Genomic DNA, 17,386 nt, shown 5'->3' with positions numbered 1-17,386 from the left:
TCAAAGGGATCGGAAATATCTGTTCTCAGATTCCACAGAAATAAGTCTAGCAAAGAGATCCACGAAATACAGATGTAACTCTGTGAGATGAATTAACAGAACACAAAGCAGTTTCTCAGAAAGCTTCTTTCCAGATTTCATCTGAGGATATTTCCTTTTTCACCATAGCCCTCTATGGGCTTCCAAATATCACTTTGCCAATTTCACAAGAACTGTCTTAGCGAAAGGCTTCTTGAGGGGAATGCTGTAACTCTGTGAGATGATTTCACAGAACACAAAGAAGTTTCTCAGAAAGCTTCTTTCTCTTTGTTATCGGAGGATATTTCCTTTGGCCCTATAGTCTTCAAAGGGATCCGAAATATCTGTTCTCAGATTCCACAGAAATAAGGCTAGCAAAGGGATCCACGAAATACAGATGTAACTCTGTGAGATGAATTAACAGAACACTAAGAAGTTTCTCAGAAAGCTTCTTTCCAGATTTCATGTGAGGATATTTCCTTTTTCACCATAGCCGTCTAAGGGATTCCGAATATCACTTTGCCAATTCCACAAGAACTGTCTTAGCAAAAGGCTTCTTGAGGAGAAAGCTGTAACTCTGTGAGATGATTACAAAGAACACAAAGAAGTTTCTCAGAAAGCTTTTTTCTCTTTGTTATCGGAGGATATTTCCTTTTGTCCTATAGTCTTCAAAGGGATCCGAAATATCTGTTCTCAGATTCCACAGAAATAAGGCTAGCAAGGAGATCCACGAAATACAGATGTAACTCTGTGAGATGAATTAACAGAACACTAAGCAGTTTCTCAGAAAGCTTCTTTCCAGATTTCATCTGAGGATATTTCCTTTTTCAACATAGCCCACTATGGGCTTCCAAATATCACTTTGCCAATTCCACAAGAACTGTCTTAGCGAAAGGCTTCTTGAGGGGAAAGCTGTAACTCTGTGAGATGATTTCACAGAACCTAAGAAGTTTCTCAGAAAGCTTCTTTCTCTTTGTTATCGGAGGATATTTCCTTTGGCCCTATAGTCCTCAAAGGGATCCGAAATATCTGTTCTCAGATTCCACAGAAATAAGTCTAGCAAAGAGATCCACGAAATACAGATGTAACTCTGTGAGATGAATTAACAGAACACTCAGCAGTTTCTCAGAAAGCTTCTTTCCAGATTACATCTGAGGATATTTCCTTTTTCACCATAGCCCTCTATGGGCTTCCAAATATCACTTTGCCAATTCCACAAGAACTGTCTTAGCGAAAGGCTTCTTGAGGGGAAAGCTGTAACTCTGTGAGATGATTTCACAGAACAGAAAGAAGTTTCTCAGAAAGCATCTTTCTCTTTGTAATCGGAGGATATTTCCTTTGGCCCTATAGTCTTCAAAGGGATCCGAAATATCTGTTCTCAGATTCCACGGAAATAAGTCTAGCAAAGAGATCCACGAAATACAGATGTAACTCTGCGAGATCAATTAACAGAACACTCAGCAGTTTCTCAGAAAGCTTCTTTCCAGATTTCATCTGAGGATATTTCCTTTTTCACCATAGCCCCCTATGGGCTTACAAATATCACTTTGCCAATTCCACGAGAACTGTCTTAGCGAAAGGCTTCTTGAGGGGAAAGCTGTAACTCTGTGAGATGATTTCACAGAACACAAAGAAGTTTCTCAGAAAGCTTCTTTCTCTTTGTTATCGGAGGATATTTCCTTTGGCCCTATAGTCTTCAATGGGATCCGAAATATATGTTCTCAGATTCCAAAGAAATAAGGCTAGCAAAGAGATCCACGACATACAGATGTAACTCTGTGAGATGAATTAACAGAACACTCAGCAGTCTCTCAGAAAGCTTCCTTCCAGATTTCATCTGAGGATATTTCCTTTTTCACCATAGCCCTCTATGGGCTTCCAAATATCGCTTTGCCAATTCCACAAGAACTGTCTTAGCGAAAGGCTTCTTGAGGGGAAAGCTCTAATTCTGTGAGATGATTTCACAGAACACAAAGAAGTTTCTCAGAAAGCTTCTTTCTCTTTGTTATCGGAGGATATTTCCTTTGGCCCTATAGTCTTCAATGGGATCCGAAATATATGTTCTCAGATTCCAAAGAAATAAGGCTAGCAAAGAGATCCACGACATACAGATGTAACTCTGTGAGATGAATTAACAGAACACTCAGCAGTCTCTCAGAAAGCTTCCTTCCAGATTTCATCTGAGGATATTTCCTTTTTCACCATAGCCCTCTATGGGCTTCCAAATATCGCTTTGCCAATTCCACAAGAACTGTCTTAGCGAAAGGCTTCTTGAGGGGAAAGCTGTAACTCTGTGAGATGATTTCACAGAACACAAAGAAGTTTCTCAGAAAGCTTCTTTCTCTTTGTTATCGGAGGATATTCCTTTGGCCTTATAGTCTTCAATGGGATCCGAAATATCTGTTCTCAGATTCCACAGAAATAAGGCTAGCAAAGAGATCCACGAAATACAGATGTAACTCTGTGAGATGAATTAACAGAACACTAAGCAGTTTCTCAGAAAGCTTCTTTCCAGATTTCATCAGAGGACATTTCCTTTTTCACCATAGCCCTCTATGGGCTTCCAAATACCACTTTCCCAATTCCACAAGAACTGTCTTAGCGAAAGGCTTCTTGAGGGGAATGCTGTAACTCTGTGAGATGATTTCACAGAACACAAAGAAGTTTCTCAGAAAGCTTCTTTCTCTTTGTTATCGGAGGATAATTCCTTTGGCCATATAGTCTTCAATGGAATCAGAAATATCTGTTCTCAGATTCCACAGATATAAGGATAGCAAAGAGATCCACGAAATACAGATGTAACTCTGTGAGATGAATTAACAGAACACTCAGCAGTTTCTCAGAAAGCTTCTTTCCAGATTTCATCTGAGGATATTTCCTTTTTCACCATAGCCCTGTATGGGCTTCCAAATATCACTTTGCCAATTCCACAAGAACTGTCTTAGCGAAAGGCTTCTTGAGGGGAAAGCTGTAACTCTGTGAGACGATTTCACAGAACACAAAGAAATTTCTCAGAAAGCTTCTTTCTCTTTGTTATCGGAGGATATTTCCTTTGCCCCTATAGTCTTCATAGGAATCCGAAATATCTGTTCTCAGATTCCAAAGAAATAAGGCTAGCAAAGAGATCCACGAAATACAGATGTAACTCTGTGAGATGAATTAACAGAACACTCAGCAGTTTCTCAGAAAGCTTCTCTCCAGATTTCATCTGAGGATATTTCCTTTTTCACCATAGCCCTCTAAGGGCTTCAAAATATCACTTTGCCAATTCAACAAGTACAGTCTTAGCGAAAGGCCTCCTGAGGGGAAAGCTGTAACACTGTGAGATGATTTCACAGAACACAAAGAAGTTTCTAAGAAAGGTTCTTTCTCTTTGTTATCGGAGGATATTTCCTTTGGCCCAATAGTCTTCAAAGGGATCGGAAATATCTGTTCTCAGATTCCACAGAAATAAGGCTAGCAAAGAGATCCACGAAACACAGATGTAACTCTGTGAGATGAATTAACAGAACACTAAGGAGTTTCTGAGAAAGCTTCTTTCCAGATTTCATCTGAGGATATTTCCTTTTTCACCATAGCCCTCTATGGGCTTCCAAATATCACTTTGCCAATTCCACAAGAACTGTCTTAGCGAAAGGCTTCTTGAGGGGAAAGCTGTAACTCTGTGAGATGATTTCACAGAACACAAAGAAGTTTCTCAGAAAGCTTCTTTCTCTTTGTTATCGGAGGATATTTCCTTTGCCCCTATTGTCTTCAAAGGGATCCGAAATATCTGTTCTCAGATTCCACAGAAATAAGTCTAGCAAAGAGATCCACGAAATACAGATGTAACTCTGTGAGATGAATTAACAGAACACTCAGCAGTTTCTCAGAAAGCTTCTTTCCAGATTTCATCTGAGGATATTTCCTTTTTCACCATAGCCCTCTATGGGCTTCCAAATATCACTTTGCCAATTCCACAAGAACTGTCTTAGCGAAAGGCTTCTTGAGGGGAAAGCTGTAACTCTGTGAGACGATTTCACAGAACACAAAGAAGTTTCTCAGAAAGCTTCTTTCTCTTTGTTATCGGAGGATATTTCCTTTGCCCCTATAGACTTCATAGGAATCCGAAATATCTGTTCTCAGATTCCAAAGAAATAAGGCTAGCAAAGAGATCCACGAAATACAGATGTAACTCTGTGAGATGAATTAACAGAACACTCAGCACTTTCTCAGAAAGCTTCTTTCCAGATTTCATCTGAGGATATTTCCTTTTTCACCATAGCCCTCTAAGGGCTTCCAAATATCTCTTTGCCAATTCAACAAGTACAGTCTTAGCGAAAGGCCTCCTGAGGGGAAAGCTGTAACACTGTGAGATGATTTCACAGGACACAAAGAAGTTTCTAAGAAAGGTTCTTTCTCTTTGTTATCGGAGAATATTTCCTTTGGCTCAATAGTCTTTAAAGGGATCGGAAATATCTGTTCTCAGATTCCACAGAAATAAGTCTAGCAAAGAGATCCACGAAATACAGATGTAACTCTGCGAGATCAATTAACAGAACACTCAGCAGTTTCTCAGAAAGCTTCTTTCCAGATTTCATCTGAGGATATTTCCTTTTTCACCATAGCCCCCTATGGGCTTACAAATATCACTTTGCCAATTCCACGAGAACTGTCTTAGCGAAAGGCTTCTTGAGGGGAAAGCTGTAACTCTGTGAGATGATTTCACAGAACACAAAGAAGTTTCTCAGAAAGCTTCTTTCTCTTTGTTATCGGAGGATATTTCCTTTGGCCCTATAGTCTTCAATGGGATCCGAAATATATGTTCTCAGATTCCAAAGAAATAAGGCTAGCAAAGAGATCCACGACATACAGATGTAACTCTGTGAGATGAATTAACAGAACACTCAGCAGTCTCTCAGAAAGCTTCCTTCCAGATTTCATCTGAGGATATTTCCTTTTTCACCATAGCCCTCTATGGGCTTCCAAATATCGCTTTGCCAATTCCACAAGAACTGTCTTAGCGAAAGGCTTCTTGAGGGGAAAGCTGTAACTCTGTGAGATGATTTCACAGAACACAAAGAAGTTTCTCAGAAAGCTTCTTTCTCTTTGTTATCGGAGGATATTCCTTTGGCCTTATAGTCTTCAATGGGATCCGAAATATCTGTTCTCAGATTCCACAGAAATAAGGCTAGCAAAGAGATCCACGAAATACAGATGTAACTCTGTGAGATGAATTAACAGAACACTAAGCAGTTTCTCAGAAAGCTTCTTTCCAGATTTCATCAGAGGACATTTCCTTTTTCACCATAGCCCTCTATGGGCTTCCAAATACCACTTTCCCAATTCCACAAGAACTGTCTTAGCGAAAGGCTTCTTGAGGGGAATGCTGTAACTCTGTGAGATGATTTCACAGAACACAAAGAAGTTTCTCAGAAAGCTTCTTTCTCTTTGTTATCGGAGGATAATTCCTTTGGCCATATAGTCTTCAATGGAATCAGAAATATCTGTTCTCAGATTCCACAGATATAAGGATAGCAAAGAGATCCACGAAATACAGATGTAACTCTGTGAGATGAATTAACAGAACACTCAGCAGTTTCTCAGAAAGCTTCTTTCCAGATTTCATCTGAGGATATTTCCTTTTTCACCATAGCCCTGTATGGGCTTCCAAATATCACTTTGCCAATTCCACAAGAACTGTCTTAGCGAAAGGCTTCTTGAGGGGAAAGCTGTAACTCTGTGAGACGATTTCACAGAACACAAAGAAATTTCTCAGAAAGCTTCTTTCTCTTTGTTATCGGAGGATATTTCCTTTGCCCCTATAGTCTTCATAGGAATCCGAAATATCTGTTCTCAGATTCCAAAGAAATAAGGCTAGCAAAGAGATCCACGAAATACAGATGTAACTCTGTGAGATGAATTAACAGAACACTCAGCAGTTTCTCAGAAAGCTTCTCTCCAGATTTCATCTGAGGATATTTCCTTTTTCACCATAGCCCTCTAAGGGCTTCAAAATATCACTTTGCCAATTCAACAAGTACAGTCTTAGCGAAAGGCCTCCTGAGGGGAAAGCTGTAACACTGTGAGATGATTTCACAGAACACAAAGAAGTTTCTAAGAAAGATTCTTTCTCTTTGTTATCGGAGGATATTTCCTTTGGCCCAATAGTCTTCAAAGGGATCGGAAATATCTGTTCTCAGATTCCACAGAAATAAGGCTAGCAAAGAGATCCACGAAACACAGATGTAACTCTGTGAGATGAATTAACAGAACACTAAGGAGTTTCTGAGAAAGCTTCTTTCCAGATTTCATCTGAGGATATTTCCTTTTTCACCATAGCCCTCTATGGGCTTCCAAATATCACTTTGCCAATTCCACAAGAACTGTCTTAGCGAAAGGCTTCTTGAGGGGAAAGCTGTAACTCTGTGAGATGATTTCACAGAACACAAAGAAGTTTCTCAGAAAGCTTCTTTCTCTTTGTTATCGGAGGATATTTCCTTTGCCCCTATTGTCTTCAAAGGGATCCGAAATATCTGTTCTCAGATTCCACAGAAATAAGTCTAGCAAAGAGATCCACGAAATACAGATGTAACTCTGTGAGATGAATTAACAGAACACTCAGCAGTTTCTCAGAAAGCTTCTTTCCAGATTTCATCTGAGGATATTTCCTTTTTCACCATAGCCCTCTATGGGCTTCCAAATATCACTTTGACAATTCCACAAGAACTGTCTTAGCGAAAGGCTTCTTGAGGGGAAAGCTGTAACTCTGTGAGACGATTTCACAGAACACAAAGAAGTTTCTCAGAAAGCTTCTTTCTCTTTGTTATCGGAGGATATTTCCTTTGCCCCTATAGACTTCATAGGAATCCGAAATATCTGTTCTCAGATTCCAAAGAAATAAGGCTAGCAAAGAGATCCACGAAATACAGATGTAACTCTGTGAGATGAATTAACAGAACACTCAGCACTTTCTCAGAAAGCTTCTTTCCAGATTTCATCTGAGGATATTTCCTTTTTCACCATAGCCCTCTAAGGGCTTCCAAATATCTCTTTGCCAATTCAACAAGTACAGTCTTAGCGAAAGGCCTCCTGAGGGGAAAGCTGTAACACTGTGAGATGATTTCACAGGACACAAAGAAGTTTCTAAGAAAGGTTCTTTCTCTTTGTTATCGGAGAATATTTCCTTTGGCTCAATAGTCTTTAAAGGGATCGGAAATATCTGTTCTCAGATTCCACAGAAATAAGTCTAGCAAAGAGATCCACGAAATACAGATGTAACTCTGTGAGATGAATTAACAGAACACTCAGCAGTTTCTCAGAAAGCTTCTTTCCAGATTTCATCTGAGGATATTTCCTTTTTCACCATAGCCCTCTATGGGCTTCCAAATATCACTTTCCCAATTCCACAAGAACTGTCTTAGCGAAAGGCTTCTTGAGGGGAATGCTGTAACTCTGTGAGATGATTTCACAGAACACAAAGAAGTTTCTCAGAAAGCTTCTTTCTCTTTGTTATCGGAGGATATTTCCTTTGGCCCTATAGTCTTCAAAGGGATCCGAAATATCTGTTCTCAGATTCAACAGAAATAAGGCTAGCAAAGGGATCCACGAAATACAGATGTAACTCTGTGAGATGAATTAACAGAACACTAAGAAGTTTCTCAGAAAGCTTCTTTCCAGATTTCATCTGAGGATATTTCCTTTTTCACCATAGCCGTCTAAGGGATTCCGAATATCACTTTGCCAATTCCACAAGAACTGTCTTAGCGAAAGGCTTCTTGAGGAGAAACCTGTAACTCTGTGAGATGATTACAAAGAACACAAAGAAGTTTCTCAGAAAGTTTTTTCTCTTTGTTATCGGAGGTTATTTCCTTTGGCCCTATAGTCTTCAATGGGATCCGAAATATATGTTCTCAGATTCCAAAGAAATAAGGCTAGCAAAGAGATCCACGACATACAGATGTAACTCTGTGAGATGAATTAACAGAACACTCAGCAGTCTCTCAGAAAGCTTCCTTCCAGATTTCATCTGAGGATATTTCCTTTTTCACCATAGCCCTCTATGGGCTTCCAAATATCGCTTTGCCAATTCCACAAGAACTGCTTAGCGAAAGGCTTCTTGAGGGGAAAGCTGTAACTCTGTGAGATGATTTCACAGAACACAAAGAAGTTTCTCAGAAAGCTTCTTTCTCTTTGTTATCGCAGGATATTTCCTTTGGCCCTATAGTCTTCAATAGGATCCGAAATATCTGTTCTCAGATTCCACAGAAATAAGTCTAGCAAAGAGATCCACGAAATACAGATGTAACTCTGTGAGATGAATTAATAGAACACTAAGCAGTTTCTCAGAAAGCTTCTTTCCAGATTTCATCTGAGGATATTTCCTTTTTCACCATAGCCCTCTATGGGCTTCCAAATATCACTTTGCCAATTCCACAAGAACTGTCTTAGCGAAAGGCTTCTCGAGGAGAAAGCTGTAACTCTGTGAGATGATTACAAAGAACACAAAGAAGTTTCTCAGAAAGCTTTTTTCTATTTGTTATCGGAGGATATTTCCATTGGTCCTATAGTCTTCAAAGGGATCCGAAATATCTGTTCTCAGATTCCACAGAAATAAGGCTAGCAAAGAGATCCACGAAATACAGATGTAACTCTGTGAGATGAATTAACAGAACACTAAGCAGTTTCTCAGAAAGCTTCTTTCCAGATTTCATCTGAGGATATTTCCTTTTTCACCATAGCCCACTATGGGCTTCCAAATACCACTTTGCCAATTCCACAAGAACTGTCTTAGCGAAAGGCTTCTTGAGGGGAAAGCTGTAACTCTGTGAGATGATTTCACAGAACACAAAGAAGTTTCTCAGAAAACTTCTTTCTCTTTGTTATCGGAGGATATTTCCTTTGCCCCTATAGTCTTCAAAGGGATCCGAAATATCTGTTCTCAGATTCCACAGAAATAAGTCTAGCAAAGAGATCCACGAAATACAGATGTAACTCTGTGAGATGAATTAACAGAACACTCAGCAGTTTCTCAGAAAGCTTCTTTCCAGATTTCATCTGAGGATATTTCCTTTTTCACCATAGCCCTCTATGGGCTTCCAAATATCACTTTGCCAATTCCACAAGAACTGTCTTAGCGAAAGGCTTCTTGAGGGGAAAGCTGTAACTCTGTGAGACGATTTCACAGAACACAAAGAAGTTTCTCAGAAAGCTTCTTTCTCTTTGTTATCGGAGGATATTTCCTTTGCCCCTATAGTCTTCATAGGAATCCGAAATATCTGTTCTCAGATTCCAAAGAAATAAGTCTAGCAAAGAGATCCACGAAATACAGATGTAACTCTGTGAGATGAATTAACAGAACACTCAGCAGTTTCTCAGAAAGCTTCTTTCCAGATTTCATCTGAGGATATTTCCTTTTTCACCATAGCCCTCTAAGGGCTTCCAAATATCTCTTTGCCAATTCAACAAGTACAGTCTTAGCGAAAGGCCTCCTGAGGGGAAAGCTGTAACACTGTGACATGATTTCACAGAACACAAAGAAGTTTCTAAGAAAGGTTCTTTCTCTTTGTTATCGGAGGATATTTCCTTTGGCCCAATAGTCTTCAAAGGGATCGGAAATATCTGTTCTCAGATTCCACAGAAATAAGTCTAGCAAAGAGATCCACGAAATACAGATGTAACTCTGTGAGATGAATTAACAGAACACTCAGCAGTTTCTCAGAAAGCTTCTTTCCAGATTTCATCTGAGGATATTTCCTTTTTCACCGTAGCCCTCTACGTGCTTCCAAATATTACTTTGCCAATTCCACAAGAACTGTCTTAGCGAAAGGCTTCTTGAGGGGAAAGCTGTAACTCTGTGAGATGATTTCACAGAACACAAAGAAGTTTCTCAGAAAGCTTCTTTCTCTTTTTTATCGGAGGATATTTCCTTTGGCCCTATAGTCTTCAATAGGATCGGAAATATCTGTTCTCAGATTCCACAGAAATAAGTCTAGCAAAGAGATCCACGAAATACAGATGTAACTCTGTGAGATGAATTAACAGAACACTAAGCAGTTTCTCAGAAAGCTTCTTTCCAGATTTCATCTGAGGATATTTCCTTTTTCACCATAGCCCTCTATGGGCTTCCAAATATCACTTTGCCAATTCCACAAGAACTGTCTTAGCGAAAGGTTTCTTGAGGGGAAAGCTGTAACTCTGTGAGATGATTTCACAGAAACAAAGAAGGTTCTCAGAAAGTTTCTTTCTCTTTGTTATCGGAGGATATTTCCTTTGGCCCTATAGTCTTCAATGGTATCCGAAATATCTGTTCTCAGATTCCACAGAAATAAGGCTAGCAAAGAGATCCACGAAATACAGATGTAACTCTGTGAGATGAATTAACAGAACACTCAGCAGTTTCTCAGAAAGCTTCCTTCCAGATTTCATCTGAGGATATTTCCTTTTTCACCCTAGCTCTCTATGGGCTTCCAAATATCACTTTGCCAATTCCACAAGAACTGTCTTAGCGAAAGGCTTCTTGAGGGGAAAGCTGTAACTCTGTGAGATGATTTCACAGAATACAAAGAATTGTCTCAGAAAACTTCTTTCTCTTTGTTATCGGAGGATATTTCCTTTGGCCCTATAGTCTTCAATGGGATCCGAATTATTTGTTCTCAGATTCCACAGAAATAAGGCTAGCAAAGAGATCCACGAAATACAGATGTAGCTCTGTGAGATGAATTAACAGAACACTAAGCAGTTTCTCAGAAAGCTTCTTTCCAGATTTCATCTGAGGATATTTCCTTTTTCACCATAGCCCTCTAAGGGCTTCCAAATATCACTTTGCCAATTCCACAAGAACTGTCTTAGCGAAAGGCTTCTTGAGGGGAAAGCTGTAACTCTGTGAGATGATTTCACAGAACACAAAGAAGTTTCTCAGAAAGCTTCTTTCTCTTTGTTATGGGAGGATATTTCCTTTGGCCCTATAGTCTTCAATGGGATCCGAAATATCTGTTCTCAGATTCCACAGAAATAAGGCTAGCAAAGAGATCCACGAAATACAGATGTAACTCTGTGAGATGAATTAAAAGAACACTAAGCAGTTTCTCAGAAAGCTTCTTTCCAGATTTCATCTGAGGATATTTCCTTTTTCACCATAGCCCCCTATGGGCTTCCAAATATCACTTAGCCAATTCCACAAGAACTGTCTTAGCGAAAGGCTTCTTGAGGGGAAAGCTGTAACTCTGTGAGATGATTTCACAGAACACAAAGAAGTTTCTCAGAAAGCTTCTTTCTCTTTGTTATCGGAGGATATTTCCTTTGGCCCTATAGTCTTCAAAGGGATCCGAAATATCTGTTCTCAGATTCCACAGAAATAAGGCTAGCAAAGAGATCCACGAAATACAGATGTAACTCTGTGAGATGAATTAACAGAACACTCAGCAGTTTCTCAGAAAGCTTCTTTCCAGATTTCATCTGAGGATATTTCCTTTTTCACCGTAGCCCTCTATGTGCTTCCAAATATTACTTTGCCAATTCCACAAGAACTGTCTTAGCGAAAGGCTTCTTGAGGGGAAAGCTGTAACTCTGTGAGATGATTTCACAGAACACAAAGAAGTTTCTCAGAAAGCTTCTTTCTCTTTTTTATCGGAGGATATTTCCTTTGGCCCTATAGTCTTCAATAGGATCGGAAATATCTGTTCTCAGATTCCACAGAAATAAGTCTAGCAAAGAGATCCACGAAATACAGATGTAACTCTGTGAGATGAATTAACAGAACACTAAGCAGTTTCTCAGAAAGCTTCTTTCCAGATTTCATCTGAGGATATTTCCTTTTTCACCATAGCCCTCTATGGGCTTCCAAATATCACTTTGCCAATTCCACAAGAACTGTCTTAGCGAAAGGTTTCTTGAGGGGAAAGCTGTAACTCTGTGAGATGATTTCACAGAAACAAAGAAGGTTCTCAGAAAGCTTCTTTCTCTTTGTTATCGGAGCGTATTTCCTTTGGCCCTATAGTCTTCAATGGTATCCGAAATATCTGTTCTCAGATTCCACAGAAATAAGGCTAGCAAAGAGATCCACGAAATACAGATGTAACTCTGTGAGATGAATTAACAGAACACTCAGCAGTTTCTCAGAAAGCTTCCTTCCAGATTTCATCTGAGGATATTTCCTTTTTCACCCTAGCTCTCTATGGGCTTCCAAATATCACTTTGCCAATTCCACAAGAACTGTCTTAGCGAAAGGCTTCTTGAGGGGAAAGCTGTAACTCTGTGAGATGATTTCACAGAATACAAAGAAGTGTCTCAGAAAACTTCTTTCTCTTTGTTATCGGAGGATATTTCCTTTGGCCCTATAGTCTTCAATGGGATCCGAATTATTTGTTCTCAGATTCCACAGAAATAAGGCTAGCAAAGAGATCCACGAAATACAGATGTAGCTCTGTGAGATGAATTAACAGAACACTAAGCAGTTTCTCAGAAAGCTTCTTTCCAGATTTCATCTGAGGATATTTCCTTTTTCACCATAGCCCTCTAAGGGATTCCAAATATCACTTTGCCAATTCCACAAGAACTGTCTTAGCGAAAGGCTTCTTGAGGGGAAAGCTGTAACTCTGTGAGATGATTTCACAGAACACAAAGAAGTTTCTCAGAAAGCTTCTTTCTCTTTGTTATGGGAGGATATTTCCTTTGGCCCTATAGTCTTCAATGGGATCCGAAATATCTGTTCTCAGATTCCACAGAAATAAGGCTAGCAAAGAGATCCACGAAATACGGATGTAACTCTGTGAGATGTATTAAAAGAACACTAAGCAGTTTCTCAGAAAGCTTCTTTCCAGATTTCATCTGAGGATATTTCCTTTTTCACCATAGCCCCCTATGGGCTTCCAAATATCACTTAGCCAATTCCACAAGAACTGTCTTAGCGAAAGGCTTCTTGAGGGGAAAGCTGTAACTCTGTGAGATGATTTCACAGAACACAAAGAAGTTTCTCAGAAAGCTTCTTTCTCTTTGTTATCGGAGGATATTTCCTTTGGCCCTATAGTCTTCAAAGGGATCCGAAATATCTGTTCTCAGATTACACAGAAATAAGGCTAGCAAAGAGATCCACGAAATACAGATGTAACTCTGTGAGATGAATTAACAGAACACTAAGAAGTTTCTCAGAAAGCTTCTTTCCAGATTTCATCTGAGGATATTTCCTTTTTCAACATAGCCGTCTAAGGGATTCCAAATATCACTTTGCCAATTCCACAAGAACTGTCTTAGCGAAAGGCTTCTTGAGGGGAAAGCTGTAACTCTGTGAGATGATTACACAGAACACAAAGAAGTTTCTCAGAAAGCTTCTTTCTCTTTGTTATCGAGGATATTTCCTTTGGCCCTATAGTCTTCATTGGGATCCGAAATATATGTTCTCAGATTCCAAAGAAATAAGGCTAGCAAAGAGATCCACGACATACAGATGTAACTCTGTGAGATGAATTAACAGAACACTCAGCAGTCTCTCAGAAAGCTTCCTTCCAGATTTCATCTGAGGATATTTCCTTTTTCACCATAGCCCTCTATGGGCTTCCAAATACCGCTTTGCCAATTCCACAAGAACTGTCTTTGCGAAAGGCTTCTTGAGGGGAAAGCTGTAACTCTGTGAGATGATTTCACAGAACACAAAGAAGTTTCTCAGAAAGCTTCTTTCTCTTTGTTATCGGAGGATATTCCTTTGGCCCTATAGTCTTCAATGGGATCCGAAATATCTGTTCTCAGATTCCACAGAAATAAGGCTAGCAAAGAGATCCACGAAATACAGATGTAACTCTGTGAGATGAATTAACAGAACACTAAGCACTTTTCAGAAAGCTTCTTTCCAGATTTCATCAGAGGACATTTCCTTTTTCACCATAGCCCTCTATGGGCTTCCAAATACCACTTTGCCAAATCCACAAGAACTGTCTTAGCGAAAGGCTTCTTGAGGGGAAAGCTGTAACTCTGTGAGACGATTTCACAGAACACAAAGAAGTTTCTCAGAAAGCTTCTTTCTCTTTTTTATCGGAGGATATTTCCTTTGCCCCTATAGTCTTCAATAGGATCCGAAATATCTGTTCTCAGATTCCTCAGAAATAAGTCTAGCAAAGAGATCCACGAAATACAGATGTAACTCTGTGAGATGAATTAACAGAACACTAAGCAGTTTCTCAGAAAGCTTCTTTCCAGATTTCATCTGAGGATATTTCCTTTTTCACCATAGCCCTCTAAGGGCTTCCAAATATCTCTTGGCCAATTCAACAAGTACAGTCTTAGCGAAAGGCCTCCTGAGGGGAAAGCTGAAACAATGTGACATGATTTCACAGAACACAAAGAAGTTTCTAAGAAAGGTTCTTTCTCTTTGTTATCGGAGGTTATTTCCTTTGGCCCAATAGTCTTCAAGGGGATCGGAAATATCTGTTCTCAGATTCCACAGAAATAAGGCTAGCAAAGAGATCCACGAAATACAGATGTAACTCTGTGAGATGAATTAACAGAACACTCAGCAGTTTCTCAGAAAGCTTCTTTCCAGATTTCACCTGAGGATATTTCCTTTTTCACCAAAGACCTCTTAGGGTTTCCAAATATCACTTTGCCAATTCCACAAGAACTGTCTTAGCGAAAGGCTTCTTGAGGGGAAAGCTGTAACTCTGTGAGATGATTTCACAGAAAACAAGGAAGTTTCTCAGAAAGCTTTTTTCTCTATGTTATCGGAGGATATTTCCTTTGGCCTTATAGTCTTCAATAGGATCCGAAATATCTGTTCTCAGATTCCACAGAAATAAGGCTAGCAAAGAGATCCACGAAATACAGATGTAACTCTGTGAGATGAAATAACAGAACACTCAGCAGTTTCTCAGAAAGCTTCTTTCCAGATTTCATCTGAGGATATTTCCTTTTTCACCAAAGACCTCTTAGGGCTTCCAAATATCACTTTGCCAATTCCACAAGAACTGTCTTAGCGAAAGGCTTCTTGAGGGGAAAGCTGTAACTCTGTGAGATGATTTCACAGAACACAAGGAAGTTTCTCAGAAAGCTTTTTTCTCTATGTTAACGTAGGATATTTCCTTTGGCCCTATAGTCTTCAAAGGGATCCGAAATATCTGTTCTCAGATTCCACAGAAATAAGGCTAGCAAAGAGATCCACGAAATACAGATGTAACTCTGTGAGATGAATTAACAGAACACTCAGCAGTTTCTCAGAAAGCTTCTTTCCAGATTTCATCTGAGGATATTTCCTTTTTCACCATAGCCCTCTATGGGCTTCCAAATATCACTTTGCCAATTCCACAAGAACTGTCTTAGCGAAAGGCTTCTTGAGGGGAAAGCTGTAACTCTGTGAGATGATTTCACAGAACACAAAGAAGTTTCTCAGAAAGCTTCATTCTCTTTGATATCGGAGGATATTTCCTTTGGCCTTATACTCTTCAATAGGATCCGAAATATCTGTTCTCAGATTCCACAGAAATAAGGCTAGCAAAGAGATCCACGAAATACAGATGTAACTCTGTGAGATGAATTAACAGAACACTCAGCAGTTTCTCAGAAATCTTCTTTCCAGATTTCATCTGAGGATATTTCCTTTTTCACCAAAGACCTCTTAGGGCTTCCAAATATCACTTTGCCAATTCCACAAGAACGGTCTTAGCGAAAGGCTTCTTGAGGGGAAAGCTGTAACTCTGTGAGATGATTTCACAGAACACAAGGAAGTTTCTCAGAAAGCTTTTTTCTCTTTGTTATCGGAGGATATTTCCTTTGGCCCTATAGTCTTCAAAGGGATCCGAAATATTTGTTCTCAGATTCCACAGAAATAAGGCTAGCAAAGAGATCCACGAAATACAGATGTAACTCTGTGAGATGAATTAACAGAACACTAAGCAGTTTCTCAGAAAGCTTCTTTCCAGATTTCATCTGAGGATATTTCCTTTTTCACCATAGCCCTCTATGGGCTTCCAAATATCACTTTGCCAATTCCACAAGAACTGTCTTAGCGAAAGACTTCTTGAGGGGAAAGCTGTAGCTCTGTGAGATGATTTCACAGAACACAAAGAAGTTTCTCAGAAAGCTTCTTTCTCTTTGTTATAGGAGGATATTTCCTTTGGCCCTGTAGTCTACAATAGGATCCGAAATATCTGTACTCAGATTCCACAGAAATAAGGCTAGCAAAGAGATCCACGAAATACAGATGTAACTCTGTGAGATGAATTAACAGAACACCCAGCAGTTTCTCAGAAAGCTTCTCTCCAGATTTCATCTGAGGATATTTCCTTTTTCAACATAGCCCTCTATGGGCTTCCAAATATCACTTTGCCAATTCCACAAGAACTGTCTTAGCGAAAGGCTTCTTGCGGGGAAAGCTGTAACTCTGTGAGATGATTTCACAGAACACAAAGAAGTTTCTCAGAAAGCTTCTTTCTCTTTGTTATCGGAGGATATTTCCTTTGGCCCTATAGTCTTCAAAGGGATCCGAAATATCTGTTCTCAGATTCCACAGAAATAAGGCTAGCAAAGAGATCCACGAAATACAGATGTAACTCTGTGAGATGAATTAACAGAACTCTAAGCAGTTTCTCAGAAAGCTTCTTTCCAGATTTCATCTGAGGATATTTCCTTTTTCACCATAGCCCTCTAAGGGATTCCAAATATCACTTTGCCAATTCCACAAGAACTGTCTTAGCGAAAGGTTTCTTGAGGGGAAAGCTGTAACTCTGTGAGATGATTTCACAGAAACAAAGAAGGTTCTCAGAAAGTTTCTTTCTCTTTGTTATCGGAGGATATTTCCTTTGGCCCTATAGTCTTCAATGGTATCCGAAATATCTGTTCTCAGATTCCACAGAAATAAGGCTAGCAAAGAGATCCACGAAATACAGATGTAACTCTGTGAGATGAATTAACAGAACACTCAGCAGTTTCTCAGAAAGCTTCCTTCCAGATTTCATCTGAGGATATTTCCTTTTTCACCATAGCCCTCTATGGGCTTCCAAATATCACTTTGCCAATTCCACAAGAACTGTCTTAGCGAAAGGTTTCTTGAGGGGAAAGCTGTAACTCTGTGAGATGATTTCACAGAAACAAAGAAGGTTCTCAGAAAGCTTCTTTCTCTTTGTTATCGGAGGGTATTTCCTTTGGCCCTATAGTCTTCAATGGTATCCGAAATATCTGTTCTCAGATTCCACAGAAATAAGGCTAGCAAAGAGATCCACGAAATACAGATGTAACTCTGTGAGATGAATTAACAGAACACTCAGCAGTTTCTCAGAAAGCTTCCTTCCAGATTTCATCTGAGGATATTTCCTTTTTCACCCTAGCTCTCTATGGGCTTCCAAATATCACTTTGCCAATTCCACAAGAACTGTCTTAGCGAAAGGCTTCTTGAGGGGAAAGCTGT

Source organism: Macaca nemestrina, chromosome 20 (genome assembly GCF_043159975.1).
Source record: "Macaca nemestrina isolate mMacNem1 chromosome 20, mMacNem.hap1, whole genome shotgun sequence".
Classification (NCBI taxonomy): Eukaryota; Metazoa; Chordata; class Mammalia; order Primates; family Cercopithecidae; genus Macaca; species Macaca nemestrina.
This window is presented reverse-complemented; position numbering follows the sequence as displayed.